The sequence below is a fragment of the Cupressus sempervirens genome, chromosome 3 (genome assembly GCF_028749045.1).
Source record: "Cupressus sempervirens isolate cs-2001-9-10 chromosome 3, ASM2874904v1, whole genome shotgun sequence".
Classification (NCBI taxonomy): Eukaryota; Viridiplantae; Streptophyta; class Pinopsida; order Cupressales; family Cupressaceae; genus Cupressus; species Cupressus sempervirens.
In genome coordinates, this window is record NC_143120.1 from 361,518,585 (window position 1) to 361,532,684 (window position 14,100).

A 14,100-nucleotide genomic window follows, 5' to 3' on the forward strand; every position below is an offset into this window, starting at 1 on the left:
AGATCTATGTTTAGTCCTCAATTTTACTTGGCCTTCATACTTTACAGCTCTAATAGCTTGTTCACCCTTCAAGCATTCATTTCCTTAAACCTTCTTTCTTAACATGTCATTACAGACTCTTCTCTTGGGTCACTTGATGAAGCAAAACCCTTAACTCCTTCTCTTCCTTAGGTTCTCGCACATTACAACTTTGCTTCATGACCAAACATTCCTATAAGTAGGAAACTATGATATTTTCCTACTCATTTTCCATCATCAAAATTTATGGTTTGGATGGATTAAGTAGTATACTATGTATCTACCCTATATCTCATATCTCTTCTAGAAACTTCTCCTAGAATCCATTTCAATTTGCCTAAAATGGTTTACCTCAAATTTTGTACCACTAGGTCATCAACCTTATTTTCCACCTGGTTTACAATATTCAAGAAAAAAAACTTGTTGGCTCAAATTCAACAAAATTTTGATCTTTAAAATAATGCAATAGCTTGGCATTATCAACTTTGTGATGCTCGACACATACTGTGTTGCTTGGCATCTATTATGAATTCACTCAACATTAACTAAAGTCTACTAATGCTCAACATCAATTAAACTTTACTCAACATCAACTATTTTGCTTGTCATCCACTAGAATTTTCTTTCACTCAGCTCCAACTAACTTTCTGCTCAGCTTGCACTATCTTTGTTCGACAGCTACTATCCACTTGGTTATGAAAAAACTTTATTTAACTTGTTCTAAACTTTCTAACTGTTGTCAACATTTGTAACCTTAAGTAGATTATCAATACATTATGTCATTTTTGTCTTAACTGATGCTTGTACTTCATTACATAATCATAGCTCAACCTTTCCTCTAGGTGCTTTTGTTACATCTTATTGGTCAAATCCTCTTCTTCAATCAACTCAGTGATCGTACTTGAATCTTATAAGCAATTTTCTTACAAGAAAATAGTAAGTTTGACATCAGTGACAAAAAATTGATTGAAACACATAGTCTTCTTCAAAAATCTCCCTCTTTCAATGATCTCTTTCAATTAGATCTCAACAATCTCCATCTTTGGCATTGATGGCAAACCAAACTGATCAACTAAGTCAATCAAATGATGAACATCTTGTTGAACCAAACTGACTAGGTGAAAATAGTAAGACAATACCAAAAATAAAAACTTGTGTCAAAATTTCTCCCTCTATCAACAACTTCTATTTTTTGATTAGGTTACAAAACTCCTTATCACTCCCTTTGAGTTCTTTCTTGTATCTTTTTCATCATACACGTGTTTTCTTCTAATATTGCTGACCACTAACGTTCTTCATCTCTTTGACAACAATCTCTTGATATTATTGATTATGAATATCTCCCTCATTATTTATACTGGTTTGATTAGTAGAATATCTCCCTTTTTATTAGTAAATCTCTTGCTCCTTTTTGGCTCTTGATCAATATCTCCTCTCTTTGTTCTAACTCTTGATCAGTAGAATATCTCCCTCTTTGACAAAAATGCCAAAGACATATCATCTTAACATATTAAACATGTAGATATATGTTTTTATAGTTTCTTTAGTTTCTCCCTCTATCACCTTACTTGTGACTAATTTGAAGTTTCAACTTTGTGATTAGTTTAGGCAGCTCCTAAAGTAAGATCCTCTACATCAATGTGTAACATATAAATATCAGCTTGTTTGATGAAGGGCACTCCTCTTATTACTTAGTGAGCCTTTGATAGGGGTATCACCCTTAATTACCTCTTAGATACTCATGAGCATCCTTAGGTAATGGTTTTGTGAAGATATTAGCAATTTGCTCCTATCTTCACCTCTTTATCTTTAACTAACTCTCTCAAGTAATGATACTTGATTGTAATGTGCTTATTCTTTGTGTGCATCACTAGATTCTTTGATATATTGATAGCACTTATATTATTACAATAAATTATCACTGGTTCTATGATTTCTTCCTTCATTCCTTTGAGTAGTTGTTTGATCCATACAATGTTTGTGCAATTTATAGCAGCAACAACATATTCAACTTCAATAGTAGATTGTGAAGTACAACTCTTTCTTGCTAGTCCATGCAACTATTCTCTTGCCTAAGAAAAATGCTCCTCCACTGATGCTCTTCTTATCATCAATATTTTCAGCCCAATCAACATTAGTGTAGGCTCTCAATTCAAACTTTTCATTCTTCTTGTAGTATAGACTAAATTCATCTATTCCTTTTAGATATCTCATTATTCCCCTCACAACCATTAAATGATTTTCCTTGGGATTAGCAAAGAATCTTGCAACTATCCCTATAAATAATGCAATATTAGGTCTGCTATGTACTACATATTGCAATTTGTCAATCATAGACCTATACATGCTTTGGTTCACCTCAGCAAAAATTATCTTTCTTTCACAACTTGTGTCCTGTCACTATAGGTGTACGTACTAGTTTGGAATGCTCTAATCCAAAAGTTTTCAATAGCTCATTGGCATACTTTGACTGAGTGATGTGCATACCATACTTTATCTGATATACTTGAAAACCCACAAAAAATTTGATTTCTCCAAACATAGACATTTCAAATTCTTGCTTCATTTGATTTGCAAAATCCTTACATAAAGCATTTTGACATCCAAATATGATATCATCAACAAATATTTTAGATAACATAATAAATTTTCCTTTCTCTATTGTTCTGTACAAATTGTTTTTATCATCAATCCTTTCATATCCAATCTTCACAAGATAATTATGAAGTCTCTCATACCATGATCTAGGTGCTTATTTCAAAATAATGTAGCTTTTGGTAGAATAATAGACTTCCTATGTGTAAGGGAGCAATTCTAGTTCTAGTTCCATAGCCATATGTGGATGGATACAGTGATCATTTTGGATTAATCAAATTATAGAGCCATAGATATCCCTTCCATTTATAGATTGAGATGGAGATCCACTAATTGTAGAGGCATAGGCACAGGTAGCAGGAGAGGAGGTAACATCAAAACCATAAATTATAAATGGTGGTGTGTGTGTAGAGGCAGTTTACTTAGTTATTGGCCAATAAGCATTTCCAGATAATTCATATCTCCTTTCGAATAGTAGCTCATTTCAGTGCTCATTCAACATGCATAATAACCTATGTTTATGCACACCAACAAGTGTCATCCCACCAAGAGTTGTTTATCCTAAGCCACCTATTTCCCTATTATTATAATCCATTCTAGGTGCAAATCCCATGGATTCAGTGAACTAAGTGAAAGTTTAAGTTTAACTTGTGTCAAATCTAGAGCCAGCTGATTTTGCCATGAATGAATTGAAGAGTCTACATACCATGTTCTTATTATGATCATCAATAGAACTTTCTGTTTGTTCTACATAAACCTCTTCCTCTAATATGTCATTTAGAAATGCAGATTTAACATCCATCTAATAAACTTTGAAACCTTTGTATGCAGTATAAGCAAGTAGAGTTCTTACTCCTTCCAATTTAGCAATAGGGGCAAATGTCTCTCCATAGTCAATTCTTTCTTCTTGTGTATATCCCTTGCAAACTAATCTTGCTTTATTTGTTATGACTTCACCATTCTCATCTAGCTTGTTTATGAATACCCACTTGGTACCAATCACATTCTTGTCTTCTAGTCTAGGAACTAGACTCCATGTTTTGTTCTTTTCTATTTGTTCAATCTCCTCTTCCATGGCTTTGTACCAATTAGAATCTTCTAGTACATCTCTTACTGAATTGAGCTCCTTCATGCTTAGCAAAAATGATTCACTTCTCAATCTATTTCATTTCATTGGCCTAGCATCTTTATCTCCAACAATTTGAGTAACAGGATGATGCCTTTTAACATATTTGGACAATCTTGGCTTAGCTCTTGTTTTTTCATTTTGTCTTTCAACTTCAGAATCACTATGCATATCTCTATTAGGTATCTTAGCATCTCTTTCATTTGTACTAATCTTAGAATTGGAATGTGCATCTATTTCATTCTATAACTTGGCATCTGAATGCAACTCAGTTCCTGAATGCAAATTGGCATTCACATGATGTGACTCAGCAATCACTAAAACTTGTTGTTGGTTTGTAACCTCATTTGCAACATCTTCTTCAGCAGGAATTCTTTCATAAAAGTATACAAATGATTTGTATTCTTCTAGCTTTTCATAGGTTCAACCTCATCTACTTTTGTATATTCATCAAAATTTACATTTGCACTTTTCACAATTTTTTTAGTGTTAGTATTGAAACACTTATAAGCTTTACTTCTTGTGGAACATCCTAGGAATATACCTTCTTTACTTTTTGCATCAAGTTTTCCATTCCTAACATCTTTAATATGTAATACTTACTTCTAAATACCTTAAAGTATTTTACATTGGGTGGATATCCATACCATAGTTCAAAAGGTGTTGAATGAGTACCTTTCTTGATTTGCACATGGTTCAAGGCATAGATAGCTGTACTTACAGCTTCTCTCCAATATTTCAGAGTAACATTATTCTCCATCATGAGTGTTCTAGCATAGTCCATTATAGATATGTTTCTCCTTTCATCTATTCCATTTTGTGGAGGGTCCTAGGGGCAGATAGTTGTCTTTTCATTCCTCTTTCATTACAGAACATATCTCAAATTCACTTGATGTAAATTCTTCTCCTCTGTCAGATCTCAAGCATTTTAGACTTTTACCTACTTCTTTCCCAACTCTTGCCAAGTACCACTTAAACATTTAAAAGGCATTAGATTTCTATTTTAGAAACATAACTATCATCATCCTAGAATAATCATCAACAAATAATATTATGTACTTATCTCCCTTGTAGCTTTGTACTTCAATTGATTCACACAAGTCAGTATGAACAATCTCTAGTATTCTTTTAGAGGTATAGGTTTTACTCTTAAAAATTGACTTTGTCATTTTTCCTAGTTGACATTGTTTGCAAACTACATTATCAGGCTTCTTCAACTTAGGCAAACCTCTAAAGTTGTGCTCATGTTACTGATCATAACCAATTTATCAAAATTAACATGACATAATCTTTTGTGCCAAAGCCATACATCATCAAATTTTTCAACAAGACAAGTAGCATCCTCTATATCAAGATAAAATAGATTACTTCTAGTTTAATCACCTTTTCTAATCAGTTTCCCTTTTGTGTCATACATCTTAGCAATCTTGTTTTCAAATTCAACCTTGCATCCCCAATTTTTCAATTGTGACACACTCAACAAGTTATATTTTAGTCCTTCAACATAGTAAGCATTGTCACATGAAATATTATCTATGATTTTGATAGAACCTTTTCCTCTTATCAAAAATGGTGCATCATTACCAAATCTTACACTATTTCCATCATAGTAATTTAAGGTAATGAACTTACTTTTGTCTCCAGTCATTTGATGTGAGCATCCACTATCAATGATCCATCTCTCATCTTCATCAAATTCATCCTTCATTGCAACATAAACCACTTCATCATCATGTTCATTAGAATCATCCCTTGTTTCCTCTTTAGCAATGTAGCATGATTTTTTTCCTTTATCTTTGTAATTTTTGTTGTTATCTTCTCTTTTGATCTTGTACTTGTCACCACCTCTATAGTTCTTCTTTTGTGTACATCTTGCAACAATATGTCCAACCTCATTGCAATTGAAATAAATGATGGGTAACTTACCTTTGAACTTTCCTTTACCTCTATGGAATCTTTTTGCCAGTAGTGCTTCCAATTATTCAACATGTTCCTCATCTATACCACTATCACTAGATACATATTTTATCTTTCACTTCTTCTTTTGCTTCACTTCATGAGAGTCTCTCAATAATAACTTAGTTTTCAAAGAAAATTCAAGACTCTCAGGACTATAATTATCAAAGTTAGATAGCTCAAAAGTAGTGAGTCTACCTATAGATCTTCAAGGGTTAGATTATTTCATGGAATATATCTTAGTTCTTGAATTGTAGATTCTCTAATAACATAAATAGGAAGTAATGTTCTCAACACTTTTCTTAACATAGTATCATCATCTATCTAACCAGTAACTCCTTTTATTGTAGTAACAACTTCTTTTATTCTAACAACATATTGAGCAATATTATCACCTTCTTCCATTCTCATATCATCAAACTTACCCCTGAGACACTTAGATTTGACTTTTTGAACATTTTTGTCTCCTCCATAGATGGTGGCTAGGGCATCCCACATTTTCTTTGCACTATCAAGACCTTTGATATCATCAAATTCGACATAGCTTAGGGAAAAGGAAATCTCCAACATCACCTAATTGTGTTCTTTCTTCTTCTTCATTTCTTCAGTAGTTACAACTCTAATGGGATCAACACGTTCCATAGAAATGGTAGATTGTGCATGATCTCCAAGTCCTCCAAGGTCTAACTTCATCAAAATTTTCCATGTAGTAAAGTTATATCTATTGAGCTTGGGTACTTCTCTTTTAAATATTTCAATCTTTGGGCTTTTAGTACCTTAAAAGTAGTCCTCTTAAGTAAATGGCTCTAATACTAGTTGTTGGAATACTTTAGAATAATTGAACAGGGGGGGGGAAGGGGGTTGAATTAGTTATCCAAGGTCCAAATGTATAAATAAAACTTTTCACATCTTAGTGAACCCATTCATATCCATGCATGCATCCATAATATTATACAATCATTAAAACTTGTAGCTTACTGTCACATCAACTTGTAGAAATGTAAAGCATGAAACATAATAGATTCATCAACGCACTTGACACAATGATTTATGTAGAAACCCAATTTGAGAAAAACCACCAGTAACATGCTACTCCTTTTCACTCTTCTAAAGTGATGCCCTGTGAAAGGCCAACCTTGTTAAAGGTTACAATACACACTATTAAATGTGACCCAATTAAGGGATTTCAATCACCTTGTTAGAAGTGAGCCTTGTTAGAGGTCGTTAGGCCATTCACTTGGAATGCCACCCAATTAAAGGATTTACAAGTGATTGTTAGGTCAACCTTACTTCAAATTATTTACCCTAGAGTGATACAATTGTTAGAGAGCAACAGTAGAGCTTTGATTTGATATAACTTACAACTTCTCTTATAGATTATAGATCTCTATTTAGTCCTCAATTCTACTTGACCTTCATACTTTAGAGCTCTGATAGCTTGTTCACCCTTCAAGCATTCATCTCCTTAAGCCTTCTTGCTTAACATGCCATTGCAGACTCTTCTCTTGGGTCACTTGATGAAGCAAAACCCTTAACTTCTTCTCTTCCTTAGGTTCTTAGACATTACAACTTTGCTTCATGACCGAACATTCCTATAAGTAGGAAATTATGGTATTTTCTTGCACATTTTCTATTGTCAAAATTTAGGGTTTGGATGGATTACATAGGATACAATGTATATATCCCATATCTTATGTATCTTCTAGAAACTTCTCCTAGAATCCATTTGAATTCACCTAAAAAAAATTGACCCAAAATTCTATGCCACCATGACATCAACTTTATCTTTGACTTGGTTCACAAAATTCAAGAAAATAAACTTGTTAGCTTAGATTCAACAAATCTTTGATCTTTCATATAATGCAACAACTTGACATTATCAACTTTCTGATGCTCAACACATATTGTGTTCCTCGACATCTATTATTAATTCACATGAAATATCTTAGATACAATTGACTAATTGTGTGTTGTATTTGATGTTACACAAATGTCATATCAATTGTCAGTCTATGCTTATCGAGCTTAGTTGGTCAGCAAGGCAATTTTCTTTGTCTATCGAGCATTCCTGGAATCTACTCTGTAGAGACAGTGTCTACCGAGCTCTCATGGTTAACAAAGGAAAGCTGGTCAGAGTTAGTGTTCACTAAGTTAACTCAATCTCCAAAGGACTTTGTAGGTTCATGGTGTTAACCTAGCTTCGATCAGTTAACATAGGAAATCATCTCAGGATCAGTGTTTATTAAGCAGGGTCGACCAATGAAGGATTTTTTTAATTTTGAGTAATGAAGCTTAATTATTTCAAATATTAATTCCAGCTGACTGTGATAATACTTATTGGTAATTGTAAGTTTTAATTGAGCTGACTTGATAATCTAAATGGTATATATGAAAGATCAAGTTCAGATTCTAAAGTGTATGAGCAAGTATACAAGTGTATTGATTGAGAAGGAAAGTGTGTGAGAAAATTTGAAGGATGGTCAGATATCCTTGAGGAGCAGAAAAGTTATATTTGATTACGAAGGATCTAGCATGAAGCAGATTAGAGATCTATAATCAACAATTTAGTTGCATCTCATTTAGGTCATTTCATTGTTACTCTCTTACCATTGTAGTAGTGATCCTAAATCTCTTAGTAGAGTTGGTTTAATAGCCAGTTGTAAATCCTCTAACAAGGTTAAAATTCCATTAAATTGTTTTAAGATCTTTTACAAGGCCACTCCTTACAGGGTGATTAAATCCTCTAACAAGGTCACACCTAGTAGTGTGCTTTGTAACCTTTAATCAGGTTGGCTCCTAACAGGGCTCACTTCAAAAGAGTGAAAATAGTAACTAGTTACATTGGTGGCTTTTCCCATATTGGGTTTCCATGTTAAATATAGTGTCTCTTGTGTTCATTTATTTTCTCTTATGCTTCCAAATTAATTTTATTGATGTTACATTAGCTAAAGTTAAACATACTCTACATTTACTGAGTTACAACAATTTTTGTATGTTTATTGAGTGACAGCAGTAATTAGTTTTGTTAGACATCTAAAGGATCTATTGAAGTAATTTTTGTGATGACTGATTCACCCCCCTCTCAGTTACTTCATCTTTATTTCCAACAATTGGTATCAGAGCTTTTTGTGCTTGCAAGAAAGGTTTCAAAGACCTAGGCTAAAGATCAAGATGTGTTACAAAAGAGAAATTCCAAAGCTTAATAGAGATAACTTTTCAGCATGGTAGGGTTTCATGAGACTTCATCTCGCTTCCATTGGTCATTTAGGCTTGATATACCTTGATGAAGAATACTAAACTCCTATTGGTACATTACTAGTTGGTGATATTGCTAAGAAAAAGAACCATAATGTCATGATGATAAATATTGCATCTGCTCTTAGCTATGATGAATTTGATGAGATCAAGGATTGCAAAACCCTTTTTGAAATGTTGAATAAGCTAAAGGAAATCTATGGTGGTGATGATAATGTGAAGAGAGCCAAAGTAGAAAGCCTTAGAGGATAGTTTGATCATATGAGAATGAGAGAAGATGAAAATATTGCCAAATATGTGGAAAGAATCAAAGCCAATGTAAATGCAATTAGAGCATCTAGAGGAGAAATCAAAGAAGAAACCATTATAAGAAAAGTTCTCAGAATATTGCTTCCTATATATTCCATTAGAGTATCTTATATTCAAGAAAGAATATGTGAGACAAATCATAGTATAACTTTGGAGACCTTAGTAGGAAGACTGACAACTTTTGAGTTAGACAACTTTGACAATTATGTTCTAGCTTCCAAAAATATTGAATCTACATTTGAAGCCAAGCTTTCACTTAAGGAGAAAGGTAAGAAAATTAAGGAAATTCAATCAAAAAGTGAAGAAGAATTAGAGGAAAGTTCTGATAGTGATCTTGAAGTTGTTGAAGCTTTTCTTGCAAGGAAATATTCTAAAGGCAGAGGAAAACATAGAGGTAAAATTCCCCTAATTTTTTTTTCATGTGAAGAAGTTGGTCATATTGCTGCTAGGTGACCAAACAAAGAAAAGGATGAGAAGAAGAATCACAAGTCCAATAGCAAGAAGGATTTCAAAAATCATAAATCATAAATCATTCAAGGACAAAAGTAAGAAAACTTGTTTTATGGATAAGGATTCTGAAAATAGTGAAGATGAAATAGTTTACATTGCTATAAAAGATGAATTAGATGATGAAGGAGATATAATGGCACTTATCTCTTATGTGAGTAAGAATGACACATGGATCAGAGATAGTGGATGTTCACATCATATGACTAGAGATAAAACAAAGTTTGAACATTTTGAAGACTATGATGGTGGTAGTGTAAGGTTTGGGAACAATAAACCTTGTTGCATAAAAGGAAGATGTAGAATCTCATTGACTAAAGAACTTGCATGTGATAATGCCTATTGGGTTGAAGGACTAAAACATAATTTTTTGAGTGTGGCATAGCTAATCAACATTGGATTCAAGGTGGAATTCATGCATGTCAAGGCAAGATTAGTAAATGACAAAGGAAGACTGATTGGATCAGGCAAACAAAAAAAAGGTAACCTATTTTATCTTGATCTTGGTGATTGCTCATGTTTTATTGCTTAAGTTAAAGAAATTTGGTAATGGCATAGAAGGTTATGTCATGTGAATTTTGATAACATGGTGAAGATTAGAAAATTTAGGAAAGTAAGAGGCATTCCTAGTTTGAAGAAACTTGATGTTGGTTTATGCAAGAACTATCAAATTGGGAAAATGGGAAAGACTAGTTTTAAAAACAAAAAAAATCAATATGGAGATAGCTTGAAAATTGTGCCTACTGATTTGTGTGGACCTACTAGAATAGATATCTATAGTGGAGAAAAATTCTTTATTCTCTTTGTTGATGACTACTCTAGAATGATGACTATTATGTACTTAAGAGAGAATTTAGAAGCTTTTGAGAAATTCAAATGGTACTTGGCAAGGATAGAGAAGGAAATAGAAAAAAGATTGTAATGCTTAAGATCAGACAGAGATGGTGAATTCATCTCCAATGAATTCAATAACTTTTGCATTGAAAGAGGAATCAAAAGATAGGTATCAGCCCCTAGAACTACTGAGAAAAATGGAATAGCTAAAAGAAGTAATAGATCTATCATGGATTGTGCAAGAACTTTAATGATTGAAAAGAACATTTCTATCAAATACTGGAAGGAAGCTATCAGCACTACAATACATACCTTAAACTAAGTACAGTTGAAGAAGGACTCATTTAAAACTTCCTATGAATTATTGTATGGCTATAAACCCAATATAAGTTACCTGAAAGTATTTAGAAATAAATTTTATATCTTAAAAGAATCTAGAAAAGATGAACTTGATGTGAAAGGTGATGAATGAATATTCTTAGGATATTCTTGGAAAAATAAGCCATATAGATGTTTGAATTTGTCTACTCATAAAATCATAGAAAGTGCACATGTGAGAATTGATGAGTTTACAAGAGTTTAAAATCATAGAAAGGAACTAGAAGATTACATGAGATTTGTTTACATTGACCCAAATACTATGCTAGACACATCTATCAATCAAGAGACTTCTACTCATGAGTCTTCCTCAGTCACCAAGTTGCAAGAAGTTCAAAACAAGTCACATTCCAAAGATACTAAGCTAATGCCTATCGAGTCTGAGTAGCCAAAACCTAAAGTTGAAGCGCAAGAGGATGACAATGAAATTCATTCAAAAGGAAAGGAACCTATATTGGACAAGTATATCAGGAGGCTTTATGCACTAGGTTAGATTATTGGAGACAAATCAGAAGGTACTATAACAAAAAGTAAGCTAAAAGGTACATGTTTACTTGCTGATTTTGAACCTAGAAATGTCAAAGATGCATTGTAGAATGAAAGTTGGACCGAGGCTATGAATGAAGAAATATATCAAATAGAGAAGAACAAAACCTAGACTCTTGTTCCTAGGCCTAAAGATAAAAATGTAATTGGAAAAATATGGGTATTTAAGAATAAGTTGAATGAAGATGGTCAAGTATCAAGAAGCGAAGCTAGATTGGTGTGTAAAGGATATTCTCAAGAAGAAGGAATTGATTATGGTGAGACTTTTGCTCCTATTGCAAGATTGGAAGGTATTAGGACCTTACTTGCATATGCAACACATAAAGGATTAAAGGTATATCAAATGGATGTTAAATATGCATTCCTCAATGGTATTCTTGATGAAGAAGTCTGCATTGAACAAGCAGAAGGATTTGTTGATCCAAATAAAAGAGACATGGTCTACAAATTACACAAAGCATTGTATGGTCTGAAACAAGCTCCTAGAGCATGGTATGAGAGATTGCATAACTACCTTATTCAGATTGGTTTCTAGAGAACTAATGATAACAATAGTTTATATATCAAGGAAGGATTAGACAACAAGATTATTTTGGAAAAAATAGTTGTAGATGATACTTTGTTTATAGGGAATGATGATCCATGCAAAGAATTTTTAGAGCAAATGAACAATGAATTTAAAATGTCTATGTTTGGTGAGATTAATTTCTTTGTTGGTCTTTAGATTCAGTAGAGCAAGAATGGTATCTACATTACTCAGTCTAAGTATATCAAGGAGATACTCAAAAAGTTTGGTATGGAAGATTCAAAACCAGTTGGAAACCCCATGTGTACTGGACTAAAACTTACCAAAGATGATGATTCAAAAGAGGTAGATTAGATCTTATATAGATCAATGATTGGAAAATTATAGTCTGTTGTTCATACAAGGCCTAATATTGCTCTTGTAGTTGGTATAGTGGGAAGATTCTTGACAAACCTAAAGAAAATCATATGATTGCAATCAAAAGAATCTTGAGATACTTGAAAGACATTGAAGATTATGGCTTATGGTATGAACATGGAGGAAGTATGGACTTACAAGTGTTTACTCATGCTGATTGGGCAAGAAATATTTATGAGAGAAAGAGTACAAGTGGTGGAGCATTCTTTCTTGGAAAGAGGTTGGTATCTTGGACAAGCAAGAAGACAAGCTACACATCCCAATCCACAATAGAAGTAGAATATGTCGCAGTAGCAATAAATTGCTTTAACATTTTTTGGTTCAAATAGTTGTTGGAAGGCATGAAGGTTGAGATCAAAGAACCAGTTGTCATGTTTTGTGATAATACAAGTGCAATTAACATATCAAAGAATCTAATGATGCATTCCAAAACCAAGCATATTGCAATAAAATATCATTTTGTTAGAGAATTGGTGTAGGATAAAGAAATCATACTGGAATATGTCCATACAAAAGAGAAAATTGTAGACATATTTACCAAGACATTACCTAAGGATGCATTCTTGTATCTAAGAGGTAAGTTAGGGGTCTTTCCCCTATCTGAAGTTCACTAAATAAGTGTTAGTGATGCATCAATAGGAACCAAGTTGAAGATCTATCAGTTGATGTACGATAATCAAGGGAATATTGCATATGAACTAGTACTTAAGGTACATTGATACTCATTGGGTATGTGTTGTCAAAGAGGGAGAAGTTTACTATCATATCTCATAAGAAATTTCAATAGAGGGAGAAGTAGGCAATTTTTGCTAATTGAAGAAGTTTAAAAGGTTAGATGAGAATCAAAATTAAACTAAGGATATTTTCTTTTGAAATTTCAATATGCTGTGACATGTTTTGTTTCCATCAATTCCAAAGAGGGAGATTTTTGGATACAATTGACTAATTGTGTGTTGTCTTTGATGTTACACAAATGTCATATCAATTTTTAGTCTGTGCTTACTGAGCTCAATTGGTCAGCATGGCAATTTTCTTTGTCTACCAAGCATTCTTGGAATCTACTCTACAGAGATAGTGTCTACTGAGCTCTCATGGTGAATAAAGGAAATTTGGTTAGAGTTAGTGTTCACTAAGTTAACTCGGTCTCCAAAAGACTTTGCAGGTTTACGATGTTAATCGAGCTTTGGTTGATTAACACAAGAAATCATCTCAGGATTAGTGTTTACTACATAGGGTCGACTAATGAAGGATTTTGTTAATTTTGAGTAATGAAGCTTAATTGTTTCAAATATTAATTCTAGCTGACTGTGATAATACTTATTGGTAATTGTAAGTTGTAACTGAGCTAACTTGATACTCTGAATGGTATATATGAAAGATCAAGTTCAGATTCTAAAGTGTATGAGTGAGTATGCAAGTGTATAAATTAAGAAGGAAAGTGTGTGAATGAATTTGAAGGATGGTTAAATATCCTTGAGGAGAAAAAAAATTATATTTGATCAAGAAGGATCTAGTGTGAAGAAAAATAGAGATCTCTAATCAAAAATTCAGTTGCATCTCATTTAGGTCATTTCATTGTTACTCTCTTACTATTGTAGTAGTGATCCTAAATCTCTTAGTAGAGTTGGTTTAA